The sequence below is a fragment of the Camelus bactrianus genome, chromosome 6 (genome assembly GCF_048773025.1).
Source record: "Camelus bactrianus isolate YW-2024 breed Bactrian camel chromosome 6, ASM4877302v1, whole genome shotgun sequence".
NCBI lineage: Eukaryota > Metazoa > Chordata > Mammalia > Artiodactyla > Camelidae > Camelus > Camelus bactrianus.
In genome coordinates this window covers 64,263,153-64,278,247 of record NC_133544.1, presented here as the reverse complement: position 1 = coordinate 64,278,247, position 15,095 = coordinate 64,263,153, and the positions used below count along the sequence as shown (strand labels likewise).

Genomic DNA, 15,095 nt, shown 5'->3' with positions numbered 1-15,095 from the left:
TTTTCTCAACACCACCATCAGCTTTTTTCTACTTAATGACCCTACTTTGCTACTTACTGTCTTTCATCTCCTATTCACTGTCAGAGAAGTTACACTAAATATCTAACAGTTAGGTATCACAAAAAAACTACACTGAAAGTTTCCATGAGCTAGAAGTTTATGCTGGTAACAGTTTATAACCTGCCTTTTCTTCCATGGGGTATTTTGTCCTTTCCATGACTCCTTGCAGTTTATTCACCCAAATGCTCTTCCTTCCCTCCACAACTGCCCAATCTCAGATACAGAGCAATCTCATTTTTTAATGGGAGAAACAAGGCTAACAGTTTCTGAAGTATTTCCTTACCGCCATATAACTCAAGTGTAAGTTTTCAAAGGTCAATGCACTTATCATTTATCTCCCTTCCCAATTTGGGGGCCAAATTTCTAGTTGTCCTGGTTCAGTCCAGGCCTCAAAATTTAAAAACCTTACCACCTGACTTAATGCCACACCATCAAGTTTCACTGCTTCTCAGTCCCATCCCATCAATTCACCTCTACTGACCTAAGTTGTCCTTGACTTTTGAAAAATTAAAACTTCTCCAAACATACCTCCAACTTTCTTCACCCCTCCTTCTATTCCTACTTATAGGTCATCCTGGCTATATCAGTATCTGGCCTATTCTACCAAGCTCATCCATCCCATGAATTCTCCTTCCATGGTTCAAATCCTGGTAATAAAAATAAATAGATGTTAAATATTCAAATATATGAAACATTTAAGATATCCCTAAGTAAAGCAACTGCCTTAAAAAAAAATCATAGTAGACTTTTGTCAAACTGAGAATGAAAAGCCAGTCTTTGCCCACCATTGCCCCAAAGAGAAACACACATATACGCTAAAAGGAAAAACAGAGTTTGATGGTTGCACTTAATCACTTTCCTTAATTCCAAACTAATGACAGAAAACTTAGCAGGTGGGAGTTGGGGAAAGCAGAATTAACTAGTCAGTGAAGATTAAAATCCAAGGCCACCCATCTATAACTTACAAGTAACAATCCAGAGAAATACTTTACCACCTTAAATATAGTTCATCTGAGTGTTTTTCTTTTTCTTTTTTTTGGAAATCTACAGTACCAACTCTCCTGTTCTTATTTCACGTGTCTCCTCACTCTTGCCCATTTCAGTAACAACTTGTCCGTCTGATCGTTAATGACTTTGTTTTAATTCTACTCTGTACTTTCCAACTCAATCTTCTCATACCTTTCAACTAAGCAGTGATTCTCAACTGGGAGGTGGAAGGTACATAAACTTTGAAAATGTGTATTGAATGTCATAATTTTATATTAATCACATGGAAAAGGAAAACAATGTTTAGGTTATTTATATTCAGTAAAACTAGACAGTATCTCTTGGCCAGTGAGGCTCTGTAAAAGCCAGCATGGGGGGGGGGCGGTGGGAAAGAAGCAGCATGACTGGTTTGGAAGGGTTATCAACATCTCTGTGGTAGATTAATAGTTCTTATAGTCTCTTAAAAAGAAGTTTATCATAGTTCATTGTTTATGACGGATGAAAAACAATGCAACAGAGATTAGCTGTCTAATAGATAAAAATTATATAAACTGAACTATAGACATCCATTCTCCATTTACAGATTTCTCTGTACTGCCCATCCTCTTAGAGGATAATAAATGAATGCCATATTTGTTCACATTAACCTTTTTTGGTAATATGCACTTTTAGAAAGTACCAGCCATGCCCCCTTAACCTCTAACAGCTCAGATTCAGTAAAGAACTATTTCACTTCAAAGTATTAGTCTTGTTATTGGAAACTGTATCCTTTCAAGAGGATCAGTGGCAGACAGACATAAACACATGTTACTGAAACAAAAGATGGGTAGAAGCAGTTTCAAGAAATTCCTTTAAAATAAAATAAATCAGAAGGCTTAAAACGAAAATCACCAACATAGTTTTAAAAGAGAAGGATTTAAAAACTGTACCACGAAGACATTTGTGAGACCCAAGGGGTCTCAAATCTTATAAACATCCAAGGTGAATGTAATCACAATTTAGGGTCAGCAAAGGATCAGGATGGAAGGACAGAGACCATAAGAAATGGAGCTATTAACTTGAAGCCACTCCGGAGATTTTCTCAAGATCGAGATCCTAGGCCATTTTTCTCTATCTTCACCATTCTCACTGCCAAATGTGTGGTCACTCTGTTTTTGTTTTCCCAAATACTGAAAGAAAAAGCACTCAAACCTCAGTCAGGGGTATGGACATTTGGGGCAAACATGGCTGGTAAAGTGAGTCCTTCTGAATAAACAGGGAAAGCAAAATAGGCAACTATGAACGCTAAAAGCATGTACGTATGATCAAGGGGTAAAGGTGAAACTACAGAAATTATGTACTCATGTGGAAGAAGGGAAGGGGCAAGGTAAGGAAGTGAGGGGTTGATGGAGAGGGAAACGCGACTGGGGGTGGGGGTGGCGGGGACCCGGGTACATTACCTGCTCATACTGCCGGGGTTGGTGCCAGTAAGGCCCATACAGCAGAGGCGGGAGATTTCTAGCAACTGGAGCCCCCAAAATGGAGATGAGGTACATGCACTTGAAGGAGTGAGCTAGCAGGGTGCCCTCCAGGGTGGGGATGGCCAAGACGGGAAGATGCGGGGTGGGGGGGTGTGGATGCCCGGGTGGGAACAATGTTAGGGCGGAAGCTACAGGCTGGAAGGCCCGACCAGCCCTGAAAGAGAAAAGGAGCTGTGCCTCACCCCAGCGGGGTAAGAGAGGTGCCTTTACCTGCAGCGGCCGTGGGGGGCCGGTTCGCCCCTCTCGCTGTCTCTCCAGCACCAGTTCCCCCTCCTCCTGCGCAGCCTAACTTGATGCTCCTGCCCGCCCCGCGGCCTCATTGGCTGAGCTCCGCTGCCACTCAACAGAGGCGCAAAGACGCAAAACAGCGCAGAGGGCGGGACTAAACAGAACTTCCCCCTCCCCCGCCACCCCAGAGTTAGGTTGAGAGCGCACGGAGAGGCCTATCCGGTTTCTAGGGCCCAGGCGAAGCCTGCAGCTTGCTTGGGGGGGCAAAAAAGGGGAGGGGTGGCCTAACCAGAGGAACGATCTCAAGCTGCGGAAAACTAGTGCTGGGGATTAAATTCTCCAACCACCTACACTGTATTCTGCACAGCAGAGAGCGTAAACTCGGGAGGGAGGGTTCCACGCTGGGCCAACTCCGCCTCCCTCTGAATCCCCTGCCTTCTAACAGCCCTGTCAACCCCTCCGCTGAAGCGACTACACCTCATCCCTCTCTACTCATTAAAAGGGGCCAAATCTCCCTCCATCATGGCAGTGAGTCAGCCCAACTGCTGGAACACGGGGCCTTTTACTCTTTAAAGATAAAGCACTCTCTCTGTCACAACCCAAACTGCATTCTTGACACTCCAACTCTTGGGCAGCAGTATCACTTCCTAGAAAGTAATCCCAGGTACCCACGACCAGTTCCCAGCGCCTGCCCAAAACACACACCCACTCCTCACTCCCAAACCCGGTCTCCGGCCCTCACCTCGCTTCCCTTGAAACTTAGCCCGTTTGACATATGGGCCAATATCCAGTTTGCAATACCGCTTGAGATCACTCTAACTCCCGAGAGTGGTCAGCCCCCGAATGATAGTATGTAAGCTTAAAACTCCCAAAGTAAACTTAATGAAAATAGCTGCTTACCTCCTCACCACTAGTTTCCCCTGAAATGTAACCACCTTCAACAATGAAGTCCATTTTTCTGTGCACAACGTTGAAATCCTATTTTCTGTGCTCTAGGACACAAGCAAGGAAGATCAACTTGGCCTTAGATCTCCTATTTCTCAAGATCTTAGCATTACCACTATTGCTAGGGACACACCCAATCCCCACTCCTATCAACAGCAGTACTGTTTTCCCATTCACTCAGGCTCAAAACCTCAAAGGTGCCTCTGAAACTTCCTCCTGTATTCATCATCCAATCATCTGCCAAATCCCACTGGCTCTTTTGCAAATATATTACAAATTTTGGAACTGGCAAAGACTTGCCAATTATATCAACTCAGTCCTCTTGTGCAGATGAAAAAATTGAGGCTTAGAGTGGAGTGATTCAACTACGAAACTTAGTGACAAAGCCAGGATTCATATATCTCACTCTTCTATTTCTGCTGTCACCTCTCCATTGATGCAGCTGCTTGTGTAAGAGAAAGAAGCCTCATAATTGATCTCTCCCCCATGAATCCTTTCTGCTACCAGATTAACTTCCTAAAACACAGTACGGCCAAATCAGTCTCCTGCTTAGAAACTTTCAAAAGTTTCCTGTTACTTAAGACATAATCCTTAAGACCACGTTTTGCTTTTCCACTCTCATTTCCCACTGTTCTACATATACACTTACATGCTAGCCAAAGACAACTTACTATTGTCACATTTTTTCTCATCTGGGCCTAGCTAATACCATTGCCTTCAAATTATATGTCATCCTTATTTCATTTCTTTGCCTTATCAAAATCTTACTTATCCTTTAAGATCCACATCAAATGCCTCTTCCTTATCTCAACATTTACTGAGCATACAATAAATGGAGTAATATGGTAGTATTAGAAAACCAGAGATGAACTCTCTGGTTTTCTAATACAAAGAACTCACAAGAGGTAGGATATTTGTGTATAAATGTGGGGAGAGGGTTAAGAACAGGGACTATCATAACAGTGGCAAATGTAAACAATTATGAGGTGATAACGTGCAATGACATAAACAGGGGGTTGCTTCAGGAACACAGATGAAAGGGAGTTAATAACTTAGGAGAAAAGGTATCAAGGAAGTTGTTTCTTAAAGGGCGAGGAAGATACGGTGAAAAAGAATATGAAAATGAATAAACGTATGTTCCTATATGACTGAAGCATTGTGCTGTACACCAGAAATTGACACACCATTGTAAACTGAATATACGTCAATAAAAATATATTAAAGGGTGAGGAGGCATTAACTAGGGAAGGTAAGGTGGGCTACAAGAGGTATTCAGGGACAGAAAGAGGAAAGGCAAAACAAAGCACAGCAATGAAAAACAGCATGAGTTGGTTACAGGAAACTCTTAAATAGCTCTGCAGTTCAGTCTTGCCAAAGTGTAAATAAGAAAAAAGAAATTAATCAGAAGGATGTAAGATTGAAGGAGCAGGTAAGGGCCAGACCCTTCAATGAAACCCTTCAATGCCACATTAAAGCATTTTCTTATAGGTGGACGAGAAGCCACTGAAATATGGAATAAGATCAGAACCGCATTTTAGTTAGCTAACTCTGGCTGCCGGAGAGAGACTAGATTTGCAGGGTGAGTGGGCAGAGGGCACAGAAGTAGCTAGGAGGCTGCTGTGGTAGTCCACGTAGTCCACAAAAGAGTTGTACAGTGGATATTTTATTTATTTATTTTTTTTCCTGCTCAGCAATCAAAAGCCCCCTTCCTATACCAGGGGAATAGCTCAAGGTAAGAGTCTTCAATGGAAGGCTGGCTCTTACCTTCCACTACAAAGCCAGGGTTGGGGGGTGGATTGAAACACCTGGAGGGGGAAGGGGAGGGTGTCCTACCTCCTCTTCCTGTCAGAGAAGTAGTTTGCACATGACCTAGCCTAGTTTAAGTGAACACTCCTGTGGAGAACTTTGACTTTGCAGTGGTAATACAAAGACCCAGAACCAACCAGTTAGACAATATTTAGCAATGGCAGACACTGGAATTCTGCAGCATCATAGAGTATTCAGTGGTACGACCCTGGTCATGTTCTCCATGTCCCTAACCTCCCTTGGTTTCACATCATTTTCTAAGCCAGGTTCTCTAGCATTCCCATCGATTTTGTGAGCCACATAATATTCTTCCAATAAATTCCCCTCCTGCTTAAGTTAGCCAAAAAGGATCCTAACCAAGAATCCTAACAAGAGGGTAAGAGCCTGAATCATAGCAATGTAACGATAGGAAGGAAGGGACAGAGCTGAGTAATAATACTGAGGGGATAAAAATTGGTAGACCTAGAGTTTACAGGGAATGATGAGTTCTGCCATGTTAAGTATGAGTTCCCATAGTATGTTAAGTAGTGATATTCAATAGGAGGTTGGATGTACACATCTAACAGTTAGTTGGCTTGATGATAGGTTTAGAGTTATCAGTATCAAATGGCAGTTTGAAGAGGGGGTATTACCCAGGGTGTATGAAGAATGGAGCAAAAATATGAATCACTACACCAATTACTGTTGGGGAGACAATGGAAAATGTTGGGGTCTGTTTAGAACTGAATGTCTGTTCCAAAGAGAGTAGCTGCTACTCAGCTCCAGTGAAATGTTGCCATATGGAAACACACATCCAAGGTTGAGAGAGAACTTCACATTTTCCAAAAGCCAGAAATAAGGAGTTTTATGTAAATCTTTTGGGTTTTAAATGTAGATAACTAATTATAAAAAATATTTTAAACACCATGCAGGCTAAACAAACCCCTTACCTGGAAGCCCCCAAATTTGAGATTTGGGGTGTGGAGTGAGAAAAGGTAAGGAGGAACCCAGGAGAACATCGGGATTTAAGAATCAGAATAAGCTACACCTACTAAGCAGGTAGAGAAGGAAACGCTAGAGAAGCAGAGAGTGCAATGTCACAGAAGCAAAGAGAGTAGAGTGTGGGAGGGGGAAAGAGTAATTAATTACATCAAACAAAGCAAAAACGTCCAACAATATAAGAACTTTAAAATGTCCATTGGATTTAATAACTGAAAGCCTTTTGGTTCCCTACTTTTCATTGTCAAGCCAAAAGTAATTAGCTCCATAGGAGCTTTCACAGCATTTTTGTTAAGTAATCTTAGGATAATTATCTTCTATTTCATATTTTAGTTATATGGACTGGAGGTATAACGAACTTAAAGTCAGAGGGATCTGGGTTCAGATTTCTGTCCTACCCAGTAAATAAACCTTTCTGAGTCTGTACAAAGTGGGATTAAATTACAGGGCCATTAATGAGGATTAATGTAATACCTAGCACACTTCTTGGTATATAAACACTATATTCTAGGAGGTACAAATGTTACTGGATGGATAGCTGGGGAAAAAACTTGTTTTTGCCAGTGTCTCCACCTGCCTAGGCGATGCTAATCAGCCTTAGAGGGGATCACCACCTAGATTAACGGCCTTCAAGATAATTCATTAATTTCAGCAGGCTAATATCTATGAGCTTGAATATGCACTCCAGCTCTTGCTTCCTCTACATTAAATCTAATTTAAGGCACACAGGAATAACTACACTTTAGATTCTAGAGCCTGAAAATCATGTTCAACCAACTGGCTTCAGTCAGCCTAAACCTGCTAGAGCTGTTTCAAGTCACTGGTGCCCAAAATGAGTAGAGTAGTGAGAGAACTAAATTAAAACTTTCAGGGATCCAAGGAAAGGTCATAAAGATTTCAGAAAAAACCACTCCCACCTGCAGACACTTTCTTTGAATGGCTTCCAGGGCATCACACTTTTCTGGTTTTCCTTCTACCTCTCTGGCCAATTCTCCTTTGCTACACTTCCCCTCCACCAGCCTTTAATTGCTGAAGTTCACCAAGCTTTGGTCCTAGGCCCTCTTTTCTTCTCATTCTATATTTTCTTTTCAAGAGTGTCTAATTCACATGGATGGCCTCAATTATTATTCATTCTTTTCTTCAACAGTCTGTATGTTATGTCTCATTCGTATCCCTGTGCAAGACACCTGAACTCCAGGCCTGTTTATGCATTTGTTTATTTACTCAGTAGCTCTTCTTGGTAGTCTCCCCAGGCTCCTCGGCTGCCCCACCTCTCCAAGAGGCTTATGATCTTGAGAAGACTGGTTCCTTTGTAGTCTCTCTCGTCTCCTCCACCCTCACCACCACGCGTGCACACACAGAGGGTCATCATCACCCAGCATCTCCTATTCAGTCATGGCTGCAGAGCCCAGAAACTCTTCCTTACCACTCCATCCAGTATTTCTAAATCCTACCTTTACCTCCTAAATACCCCTCAAACCCATCCACTTCTGCCTCTACTACCATTCTGGATCAATTTGCCATCCTCACTTCCCCGGACTATTCCAATTGCCTTCTTACTGGCTCCCCTCCATTCTGCCTATTTAGTTCTTTCTTATCCTTTAAAGCTGATTTCAACATCGTCATTTCGAAGAAAAGCTTTCCCTGACCACCCAGGCAAAAAACTTGTTGAGTGTACATTACACAACTGGCCCTCCTCCAAGTGATGAAAATGGATTAACAGATTTAATTTTCTTAAATTTGAAATAACTATCTTTACTTTATAGATGAGGAAACCGAGCACAGAGAGTTAAGTAATTTGCCCAACATCCCACAGCCAGTGAAAAGTGGTGCCAGACTCCAATTTAGGTAATGTGGCACAGAGGTCACATTCTTAACCACCCAACTCTACTATGGTGTATGTTAAATTCTCTTGTAACATCCATAATTACTTTTTCATAGCAGACTGAATAAATGATTATATAGTTAATTGTTTGATATCCATTCTCCCTTACCCCCGTATTAGAATCCAAGTTGCACAAAGGCAAGAGCTATATATGACTTCTTACGATATTTCCTTTGCTTATCAGGTGGTAATGGGTACTCAAAGTACTTTCCTTGAAGGAATGCATTCTCAACTTCCAGCCAACGGTGTGTGGGAGTAGGGCTGCAGAGGGGTAATACGGAGGCATCCGGCCAAAAGCAAGGGCTTCTCTCAGACTACTGGGATAGTACACAGGCAGAAACATTCAGAAGAGGCGTCATAAAATCATAAGCATCTCCACTTTTTAGGACCTGTAGCAGACACAGCTTTTTCATATAGCAAAGAAGCTGCATGCAATACACATAAAAGACTATTTCCTCTTTTTTCTTTTTTAAGTTGGGGTACTGGGGATTGAACCCAGGACCTCATGCATGCTAAGCAGGCACTCTACCACTGAGCTACACCCACCCACTCCAAAGACTATTTTCTGTAGTGTAATAATCATTATTGAAAGCAATGAAATTTTAGTTACCTCCTTTAGGCTTGGGACCATAAAGCCTCAGTGGTGGCCAATTTAAACCTGTGCCAAGAATTGAATGGATGAAACTATACCCATATGATTCAAAAATAGTGCATGGATTCATTTTTGAGTCAGCCTCATTGTAGATTTTTTTTTTCCAGTAATGCCCTGGAGTTTTGGTCTAAGTCTGAAGACAGGAAATAAAAGCCTAATCTTTAAGGATCACTGCCCTTAGGTCAAGTTAGACTGGATGTGGAGAAGGTCTCTTCACTGGCACATATTCACCAAGATGAAAATAATATTTTGGGTTCCAGATGAAGAATATCTAACTGGATCAATAGCCACCTTGTATGATACCACTTTTGGATATCCAGTGTAATGATATATACAATTTTTTTTTAACAGAGGTAATACTGGTTTATAACATTAGGTAAGTTTCATGTGTACAACACTATTTCTCTACTTCTGTACACACTACAGAGTGCTCACTACCAAAAATTTACCTTACACCCATCGCCATACAGTTGTCCCCTTTGCCCATTTTACCCTCCCCTTACAATATATATAATTCAGGTAACAGAGTCCTGGTCCTCTTTATGCTCTCCCATACTACCCAGCACATCGTACTTTAACTGGACCAAGTATACATACATTTTTTTCAGCCTAACAGAAAAATATAAATATTTACTTAATTATTTATGAGGGATTGTTTTCACTGCAACATTTATGTTAAAAAATTGTGGGTAGTAGGGGAGGAGAAACACTGTTATTTTCACATTCGTGCCCCTAGGCACAAAAAATGACCCAGTGACATGGAACTGATGAAAATTCAGTGGGCTAGTTTGACTTGCATTGACTAAAAAAATGGAGTTATTTGCAAGTATGACCAAGTGATTTTTCCACTGCAAAGCTTAAAGAATTTCACATAATCTTATCTTCAAAATTACAAAGTTAAATAAAAGAAACTATTATTCTTTTTTTCCCCCTTTTGACAAACAGATACAAAAAGAAATTTTACATTCTCAAGGTTCTATGACTGCCAAGGTACAGCTTTAACAGGCTACAAAATGCCTCCTTGTCTAATGTTGTGGTCAAAGACAGTTCTACAGGAGTCAGCACTGAACTTTTAAAGGCGGGGAAATGATAATGAACCCAGCTTTGAAGTCCCACAGACCAGAATCCTACTTCTGGTTAAGTTACCTACCCTCACTAAGTCCTATTTTTCCTCTTCTATTAAACAACACTAACATCACGTACGTTTTCAGGATTATTCTGAAGGTTAAAAAGTGATGTACAATGTTTGGCACATAGTAGGCAAATAAAAAGGAGTTTATTATTCCCTGTCCAGTAATTTAAAAGAGTACCACTAAAGGTTTCTCTCAAAGCAGAATTACTCCTTAGAGATCTGGCTGAGCTGATCTGCTAAGCAGAATGGTGGGATACTGAAATACACGCAGGAGTTGCACAATTAGAATAGCAGGACTGCTGGGCAGGATGAAAGGACGAGTACTCCTGTGCTGAGAGAGCAGTATAACCCTTTAACCTCAAAACCGCGGAACAGACTTCAACCAGCAGTGGTATCTCGGGCAGCATGCCGGTAATGCAATTAATCATTTTTTGTGTTTGTGAGAATGAAGCCAGTGTCATTTACTTCACAGTGTTTGCCTATAGGAACTTATGGTTCCAACTGACTAGCCTGTCCCTTGGTAGTTCACAGGTCCAGGCCCAGGTGCCTCAACTTTTGACTCCTATGACTTTCAGGAGAGCAGTGAATGGAAGTGACTATTATTGCTATATATTTAAGACACCATGCAAAAAGTCCCCCTAACAGAAGGCATACCTGAAAAATGGGGAAAAACACTATACTTTATAGGAGGATGACTGTGTAAATAAACAAAGAATGACTGGGTGCTAAGCAGAAGCAATGAAGAATAGAACAGAGTGAAAGTTCAGTGTTCATGCAACTTGGTAGCCCCTATACAAAAATCCAGAAAAATCTTCCCATTCAGTTCACTTAGACGGATGTGTATCTGATAGCTGGCTATCATAGTCTATGATTTTCATGTTCTATTACAAAATCCTATTATAGTTGGGGCTCCAAACAAGCAGCCAAACTCCTGAAATCACTAGTTTCTTTTAGAACCAAACAAAAAAATTCTCATCACCACTGGGACCGTGTACCTCTGAATACCCATGTCCCAAAGGAATAATTCCCAAAGATACAGTGTATCCCCAAAAGACACAGGGGAAGAAAAAAAGGAGGCAGGATATTCCAAAAGTGTATATAATGACTGTGAGAGACCGTTTGAGAAACCCCAAAGACTTTACAGATCTTGAATATCCTCCCTCTCAGATGAAATTAAAAATTCAGTTAATACATATCCTTTCACAGAAAGTTACTGACATAGTTTTAGAACAACAAACCAAACCAAAACAAAAAGGTGTCAGTACGGAATTAGTCATTACTGGAATATTGGGACATCATCAAAAGGATTGGAACTGTTGGATTTAGGGGGCTGACATGCAGGGAAAGAAAGAAACACAGCCCTATTATTACATAGTAATTTCAGTAATATGTCATTTAATTACCTTTTTAAAATGAAATAAAGTCTGAAAATACCAAATAAAAAGAAGTCAGACAATAAATGTCTCTGGAAATGTACTGAGGGAACAAAATCAGGAATGTTTCCTTCTTTCAATGACAAAGCCAATCTTTTCTTAAAAATTATGCTTAACAGTATGGAATGTTTAAAATCCTTGGTTTGTCTTTGAAATTTTTTTGTACTTCTATTTGAATAGGAGTCAGTCTGATGTTCTGGGAATTGTTTTCCAACAACTAATAAGAATATACTTGGACAATCTGAACATGAAAACGCTAGATCTGTGTCTAGATTCCCTACACTGCTCCACTGCTTGGAAATATATTCCTGGATTCATCCCTGCTGAAGGTGAATGTAAAGCAATTATCTATGCCAGTCTTTCTGCTTATGCCTGCTGGGTTTTTAATTGTCATGTAACACGCATTACTGGGTAGAAATAAAGTGCTTTATTTTGAAAAGTCTCCTGCTGCGATCTAAAGGCAAGAATTAAGATATGTTAAAGTTGACCATTTTGCTTCATGTGACACTAAACAACCAGGAGTGTAGTGAAGGACAGAAAGAGATGGATAATAAAAAGGGCAAAAGAAATGTCACCTACCGAACAGCTTAATGAGAAATCTCAGAGACTAACACACTTTGCAATTTAAGTTTAAAACATCTAATAACTACAAAGAAGTGGACTTATTCTGCAATATAAATACAATGAAAATCTTAAAGGCAATTGGAATTAGTCAGAAAATGCAAAAAAAGAGCTAAATCACAACTTTATGCACGTGCACACACAAAACAACATAGCGGGGGAGCAGGGAGGTTATCCAGGATAAAATTTAGAGTGTAATAAATGGTTAAATAAACCTTTAGGCAGTAGTAAAGAGGGCATACAACTGTTACTTGGGTACTAGGTACCAAAAGAACTGCTTCTTGAAAATTAGGGTCTCTTTGTATTCTTAAAAGGCCTCAACAAGACAGATGCAAAAAGGCACGTCAGTGGATTAAAACAAAAGGCAAAGTGAACAAAATCGTAACAGGAGGATGAAAGGAAGACCACCAATTTGTAAGAAAAAGAATAATTAATTAAAGAGGAGATATAAAAAGTTCAACTGAGTAAGATATGAAACCACAGTCTATCAATGGATCTAATGCTAAAGGTAAAATAGGAAATACTAAGTTGGTTACAATAGTGTAAGGGTGGGTCGCACAAAGACTTGCAGATCAGGGACTTGCTCAAATGGAACTTCAGAAGCAGACTGACTTCTAGGGGTAAGGGTGGAGGGTCCAGAAAAATATCTGTCTTCTGTTTATTTTTCAGGCATTAGGCTCAGAAGATAAAGCTTAAACCTTTCAGGGCTGTAGACAAACAGCATCTTCAAAGCACTCAGCATTCATCTGAATGCTGTGAAAATGTTAGTCCTTCTACAGATGAGAATATCAAATCTCATTCTTTAGTAAGCAAGCACAGTTCTTGGCACTCACAAATTAATCTTAAATGGTAGTTTCGCCCAGAAAAATCTCACTCTTCTTAAAGGAGATGTGTATTATGGTTTCTTTTAAAGACTGATCCCCTTCACCATCCTCCTTTACCTATCAGAAACTTGACCCTTCACATAAAATGTCAATTTTTTCCTGTTACAACCAAAACTCTGCAGTGGTGGTTACCACAATGCCAAGATTCTTCCAGCCCATCACCCAGCGGGTACTGCAGAGAAGGCTGTCCCGGGAAATACAAGATCTGTGCTTCCTAGTGATTCACAACTAGCTCAGCAGATTTCTATCACTTTCTATCCATGTCTAAGTGGATTCTGTCAACTGGGGAAGTGACACACTCAAAAGGCCAGATGCATGGAATAGATCAAACATGCAGAAGGTGAGAACTGTCCGAGCACCCATACGCCGCTCCACCAAATCCCTTATCCCAACCCGTTACTCTTTCGCTACTTCAGTTTTAAACCTTCCCCTAAGCCTGTCTCTTCACACACACACACACACCCCTACCCTTTCCTCTCTTTATCCAATGTCCTTCATCTTGCCTTGCAGACCTACTGGTATGCCACTTTGGCAACCTATCTTCTTAAATGAAAAATGGTGTCTTCTTTATCATAACTTCTTTTAAGGGGTGGGATCATTCAAAATACTTAGAATGAGAAGCTTCCCACATTCAGAACAGACCACAGTCTGTTCTGAAACCTATTTGGTGACTAAGACAAAAATTCCTAAGCAGACATTATCTAATCAACAGAGAACATTATTCCAATCACAAACTCACCTTCTAGTATCTAAAGTGCCCCACCCCAGACAGGACCTCACCTGATGCTAAGGATAACCCAGTCAGAGAATCCCGGACTGAATTGACAGATTCAGAACAATATGAAGAGTAAATAATCTGTGGATGCCGGCGTGATGGTAGGATGCAGTAGACACAGATAATGCAGTTCCTCTGGTGTTTGGGGACGTTCCACTATGTCTATTCTTTAAAAGAAAAAGACATCCAGTTCTGTCTTCGATTTCTGACTGACTACACTCAGTCACTGAAAAGACATTAGTCCACTAAACATCTATACATCACTATTCACCTCTTCCTTGAAGACCTTAATCATTTCGGATTCCTACTTAAAAGGTACGAGCTGCTGCATTTGCACGGTTGCTGCAATGGCAGGGAAATTTCCTGCGACACTAGAGACAGGTAAATAAAGAAATTGCATTTGCTCTGAGGTAGGGGGAGGGGTCTTCTGCCAGTGAAGAGTTTACATAATGCAAGAGAAAACCAGGGAGCTCTGCAGACCTGTCAGTGGAAATGCAAGGCTTGAGCTCCTCTCTTCCCACCATCCCTAAACACTCTCCCAAAGCCTGCTCTGCTCTCCCAAAGACTCACAGAAATTACATCTAATAATGTAAAACAATCTGCACACTCCATGCTTTCCTACCCACCTTACTACTAAAATGTAAAAAACAAGCAAAGAAAGAAAGAAAGAAAGAAAAACCCTAACCTCCCACTTTTGAGTCCAAAGTATGGAGTAACCAAACGGAGCCGGGGAGTTTTCCCTCCTCTGAAGGGGCAAGGAGAACAAGGAGCTGCCTCAAATCCACACGATGCCCAGTAACTCAATGACAAGCCCTAAAAACTCCACAGGGGCCGGGGCTGCTCCGTACGCGACTCGGCCCGGCTCGGGCGCCGCGGGCCGGCAGCCACCCTCTCCCCCGGCCTCTCACAAAGGAGAATGGTTCAGTCCAGAGCATCACCCAGCACCTGATCCCCGACAACTGGGGGACCGGCAAGGGCGGGGGAGCGAGCAGGAGGATGAGTTATGGAAACCAATTCTAAGAGCCTCAGCTTTTGCAAAGACTCCTGGACCAGGACTGTGCGGCGGGCGTGAGCGGAAAGCCTACCTGAACAAGTCCTGGTGCTTCCTTTCCAGCCAGCGTTTAAACTCACCCTTTCGGAGAACAAGGCGCCTTCCGGCGGAGCATGGCCAGCCCTCGCCTCAATCTAG

At 41.4% G+C, this 15,095-nt stretch overlaps 1 protein-coding gene across 10 annotated transcripts in view; it reads right to left on the bottom strand.

Annotated features, from left to right (window-relative positions):
- CHD8 (chromodomain helicase DNA binding protein 8) overlaps positions 1–15,095 on the bottom strand; it is a 54,348-nt gene extending 39,253 nt beyond the window's left edge. For 4 of the 10 annotated variants that reach the window (XM_010949637.3, XM_074365823.1, XM_074365824.1 and 1 more), the window contains exon 1: positions 14,992–15,094. The gene's annotated coding sequence lies outside the window, so the exon portion shown is untranslated. Of the gene's footprint in view, positions 1–2,777; positions 2,883–3,695; positions 3,779–14,991 lie in introns of those variants that run through there. The other 6 variants (XM_074365825.1, XM_010949645.3, XM_010949639.3 and 3 more) reach the window with 6 other exon arrangements.